Raw genomic sequence first — 6000 nt, 5'->3', positions numbered from 1 at the left:
GAGTCAAATGACATAATATTTGAAATGCACTTAGTGCCTAGGACATAGTAAGTGCTATAAATTTTATTTATTATTATTGCTGCTATTTGGTTGTCTCTCTCACTAGAGAAGTCTTCTTGAGGCCAGAGGACACATCTAATTCTTTATACAACCCAGAGCAGAAAATCTTGTAAGTCAAGTCAACATGCATTTATCAAGTGCTTACTATGTACCAGATGCTGGACTGCATAGTAGGTATTCAATTGATGTTTTAGATAGAATATCTACAGCTTTAGGCTTTGATATGTATTAATTCAACAAATCTTTACTGAGGTCCTGTTTTATGCTCACACTGAGCTCGCCATTGTAAAGGAAATAGAAGAAGGTGATATAGTTCCTGCCTTCCAAGAACTTACAGACAATTTAGGGAGACAAGACACATATATGGAACACTGAACTTAGAACTTTCAATAGTGTATGTCAGTGTCATAGTGACTAATGCTCTCTGAATGGATACAGGCAATTTTCATTTACTATGAAATTGATTAGTGTCTGGTTTGTGGATTACCCAGGTCCCTTAGCTGATCTCTGCCTCTCATTCATCTCCATGTGTTTAAGAGACTACACAAGGGTGTAAAAGGAAGACATATAAATCAGTTGATTTAGCACCTTGTTAGCAACAAGAGGTTGATTGGAGAGAGTACAAGACAGAGAATGCCAGACTGAGAATGAATAGAATAGGGTTCTCGAATTATAGAATTTCTGAGTTTAAAGGGGTTTCAGAGAACATTGGACACAGCTCTTCCATTGAATAGCATCCCTAAAAAAATCATCATCCAGGCTCTGCATGAAGACATTTTTTTTCTTATTTTCTTTTCTCATATTTTTTTCCCAATTTATTTATTTGTTTTTAGCTTTCAACATTCATTTCCACAAAATTTTGAGTTTCAAATTTTCTCCCTATCTCTCCCCTCCACCACCCCAAAACACCATGCATTCTGTTTACCCCTTCCCCCAATCTACCCTCTCTTCTATCACACCCCTCCCTTCCCTTATCCCCATCTTCTTTCTTTTCTTGTGGGGCAAGATAGATTTCTATACCCCATTACCTGTATTGCTTATTTCCTAGTTACATGCAAAAACAATTCTCAACATTCATTCCTAAAACTTTGAGTTCCATCTTCTCTCCCTTCCTCCTGCCCTACCCATCCCCACTGAGAAGTAAGCAATTCAATACAGGCTATATATGTGTAGTTTTGCTAAAGATTTCCATAATAGTCATGTTGTGAAAGACTAACTATATTTCCCTCCATCCTATCCTGCCCCCCCCATTTATTCTATTCTTTCTTTTGACCTTATCCCTCCCAAAAAGTGTATACTTCTAATTACCCCCCTCCTCTCAATTGCCCTCACTTCTATCATCCCCCCACACCCCAGTTATCCCCTTCTCTCCTATTTTCCTATAGCATAAGATAGATTTTCATACCAAATTGAGTGTGCTTGTTACTCCCTTCTTAAGCCAAATGTGATGGGAATAAGTTTCACTTTTTCCCTCTCACCTCCCCCTTTTCCCTTTCATTGAAAAAGCTTTTTCTTAAGACACCCACCAAAAGGAGAAAGGACCTATTTGTACAAAAATATTTGTAGCAGCTCTTTTTTGTGATGGCTAAGAAGTGGAAATCAAAGTGATGCCCATCAATTGGGAAATGGCTAAACAAGTTGTGTTATATGATTGTGATAGAATATTATTATGCTATAAGAAATGATGAGCAGAATGATTTCAGAAAAATCTGGAAAGACTTACATGAACTGTTGCATAGTGAAGCAAACAGAACCAGGACAACATTGTATACGGTAACAGCAACATTGTAACAATAATTAACTGTGACTGACCGCTATTCTCAGAATTACAAGGATCCAAGACAATCTGAAAGGCCTAATGATGAAGCATGCTATCCACCTCCACTGAAAGAACTGATATTGACTAGATGCAGACTGAAACACGCTATTTTCACTTTCTTTCTTTCTTTTTCTTTTGAATCTTGTACAAAATGACCAATATGGAAATGTTTTGCATAATTACACATTTATAACCTATATCCGATTGTTTACCATCTCAGGGAGTGGGGAAAGGGAGAAGAAAGAGGAAGGGAGGGATAAAATGTGGAACTCAAAGCTTTTTTTAATGTTTTAAAAACTGTTTTGATATGTAATTGGGGGGAAATAAAATATGTTTTGAAAATGAAAAAAAAAGAAAAAGCTTTTTCTTGCCTTTTTTATGAGAGATAATTTGCCCCATTCCATTTCTCCTTTTCTCCTCCCAATATATTCTTCTATTATCCCTGAATTTTTTTTTATTTCATCCCTTCCTATTCAACTCACTCTGTCTATATATGTGTGCCCTCTGTCTATATATGTGTGTATATAATCCATCCAACTACCCAAATACTGAGAAAAGTCTCAAAGAGTTCCAAATGTTATCTTTCTATGTAGGAATGTAAACAGTTCAACTTTAGTAAGTCCCTTATGATTTCTCTTTCCTGTTTACCTTTTCATGCTTTTCTTGATTCTTGTGTTTGAAAGTCAAATTTTCTATTCAGCTCTGGTCTTTTCATCAAGAATGCTTGAAAGTCTTCTGTATCATTGAATGACCATTTTCCCCCTGAAGTATTATACTTGATTTTGCTGGGTAGGTGATTCTTGGTTTTAATCTCAGTTCCTTTGACTTCTGGAATATCCTATTCCAAGCCCTTTGATATCTTAATGTAGAAACTGTGAGATCCTGTGTTATCCTGATTGTATTTCCACAATACTCAAATTGTTTCTTTCTAGCTGCTTGCACTATTTTCTCCTTGACCTGGGAAATCTGGAATTTGTCTACAATATTCCTAGGAGTTTTTTCTTTGCAGATCTCTTTCAGGAGGTGATCAGTGAATTCTTTCAACATTTATTTTACCCTCTGGTTCCAGAATGTCAGGGCAGTTTTCCTTGATAATTTAATGAAAGATGATGTCTAAGCTCTCTTTTTGATCATGGCTTTCAGGTAGTCCCATAATTTTTAAATTGTCTCTTCTGGATCTATCCTCCAGGTCAGTTGTTCTTCCAATGAGATATTTCACATTGTATTCAATTTCTTCATTATTTAGGTTTTGTATTGTAATTTTTTGGTTTCTCACAAAGTCATTAGCTTCCATCTGCTTCATTCTGATTTTTAAAGAACTATTTTCTTCAGTGAGCTTTTGAACCTCCTTTTCCATTTGGCTAATTCTGCTTTTTAAAGCGTTCTTCTCCTCACTGGCTTTTTGGACCTCTTTTTCCATTTGAGTTAGTCTATTTTTAAAGGTGTTAATTTCTTCAGCATTTTTTTGGGTCTCCTTTAGCAGGCTGTTGACTTGCTTTCAATGATATTCTTGCATCACTCTCATTTCTCTTCCCAATTTTTTCTCCACCTCTCTTACTTGATTTTCAAAAATGTTTTTGAACTCTTCCATGGCCTGAGACCATTCGACATTGATTTTGGAGGTTTTTGGATGCAGAAGTCTTGACTTTTAGGTCTTCCTCTGATGGTATTCTTTGTTTTTCCTCATCCCAAAGGATGGAAGAAAATACCTGCTCACCAAGAAAGTAACCTCCTATTGTCTTATTCCTTTTCTCTTCTTTGGGCATTTTCCCAGTCAGTTACTTGACTTTTGAGTTCTTTATCAAGAGGAGGGTATACTCCAGGAACTTGTAAGTTCTTAGTCCCTCCAAGGTGGCACAATCATGGAAGAGGAGTTTCCTCCTCTCCTGGCCTGTGCTCTGATCTGGGAGCTACTACAAGCACTCTTTTCTGTGAGAAGAATCCCTCTCCAAACCCTCTGGCAGCTCCACTGCCAGTTCTCCTCCTCACCCCAGGGCTGCCACTCAGAGCTGAGATCCAGATCAGCAGTTCAATTCCCCCAGAGTCTCCAACAATAGAAGCTGCCGCCACCTGGGGCCAAAGCTAGACTGCTGCGTTCCATTCTAACTCAGGTGAAAGAACTTTCTCACTGACCTTTGAAGTTGCCTTTAATGTTTATGGGTTGATGAATCTAGGAATTGCAGCTGCTGCCAGTGGCGCCTTGAAACCCGCTCTGGTCTTGTCCCTGCTGTGCAGCCAAGGCTGGGCAGTGCTCCACTCCCTGCCCAGTGCGAAAGACATTTCCTGTCAGCCTTCCAGGCTTCCTTGCACTGGAAATCTCTTTCACTCTGTTGTTTTGTGGCTTCTGCTGCTTTAGAATTTGTTTAGAGACATTTTTTATAGATATTTTATAAGTAGATGAAGACATTTTTGAGCAAAATTTTATTTCCATCTTTTTCTTTTTTTCTTTATTTTATTTGTCTTCAGTGTTCTACAATCACTTCCACATAACTTAGATTTTTCCCCCTCCCTTCTCCTCCTTCCCCATTCTGTCACCCCTCCTGAGACATTGTACAATTTTATGTAGGTTCTACACATACATTCCTATTAAATACATTTTCACCTTAGTCATGCTGCATAGAAGAATTAAAATGAATGGGACCAAAACATAATACAAAAGAAAATGATCTGCTACATTCTGTGATGGTGCCTTAAGAGACCATTGGGAATTTTTTTAAGTCCTTGCATTGCAATGTAGTTCTAACTCTCAACTTACCTTTCCAATCTTATCATACATGTCTTCCCAAGAAGAAGTCAGGCTGGTGACCTGCACAGCCCTCCCTCACTCAAAACACAGTCAAGTGGAAGTCATGTCATCATTTCTCTGATGGCATGGTCTTCTTTGGCAGTGAAGGATGAACCCAAGTTCTAAGTCTACCAGAAAAAATATTTGCACATTGAGACTGTTGGTGTGTATAAAGTTCTCCTGATTCTGCACCTTTCACTCAGCATCAATTCATATAAGTCTTTCCAGGTCTCTCTGAAGTCTTCCCGTTCATCATTTCTTACACCACAATAGTATTCCATTACATTCATATACCACAATTTATTCAATCATTCTCCAATTGATGGGCATACCCTTGATTTCCAGTTTGGGGCCACCACAAAGAATGCTGCTATAAATATTTTTGTACATTCTTAAAGGCTTGTCATGCTGGTGCTCTAGTTGGTACAGATACCTGATCACCTTCGTCAAGTACAGCTCAGATTTCCTAACTCAGATGATCCCCTAGCCTCCACCTCTCTGGTAGCAGGGATACAGGTAAGGCTATACTACACTTGACTTCATCCCCCTGTCAAATAGCACTGTTTACATTACAGAGTTTTTCCTCACATAGATAATGCCACCACCACTTCTACTTCTGTTTTTTGCAACCAATCACAACAAATATTCTTATACAGGAGGGATCTCCAGATCCTTCATGATAGCTATCACATCTCACCTGAGTCTTCTTTTCTACAGGCTGAACATCCTCAGTTGCTTCAACTGACCCTTACATAGCTTATATGGGTCCCCTCACTTCTAGTTTGCTGATGTCCTTTCCAGAAGTCAATATAATGCTCCAGATGTGGTCTCCATAGTCTGGCTCAGTTCAGATGATATGACTCTATGAATGTAGCCCAAGATCACATGATTTTTTGTGGTTGACATGTCACATAGTTCACTCATATTAAGCTTGCATGCCACTAAAACCCCCAGATCTTCTGCCAGTGATCTGTTATTTACCCACACCTTCCTCATCCTGTACATGTGATGGTTATTCTCTTGGGGGCTTTTTGCCCAAGTGTGGGACTTCATTCATCTATATTAAATTTTGTATTATTGTTTTTTTTAATCATCTCAGTCTGGCAGGACCTTTTATAAGTCCTATTCTGTCATCTATCATATTAACTATGTCTCAACTTCATGTCATTCAAAAATCTGATAAGCAATGATGTCCCTTCATCTGAGCCATTCATGAAAATGTTGGGCAGAATAGAGCCAAGAGTAGAGGCTCTAAGGATTATCCCAATGACAATTTTCTTCCAAGTGGACTTTAATATTTTGATGGATCTATAATTGATCAATGTGGGTATGCCTC

The sequence above is a fragment of the Notamacropus eugenii genome, chromosome 3 (genome assembly GCF_028372415.1).
Source record: "Notamacropus eugenii isolate mMacEug1 chromosome 3, mMacEug1.pri_v2, whole genome shotgun sequence".
NCBI lineage: Eukaryota > Metazoa > Chordata > Mammalia > Diprotodontia > Macropodidae > Notamacropus > Notamacropus eugenii.
This window is presented reverse-complemented; position numbering follows the sequence as displayed.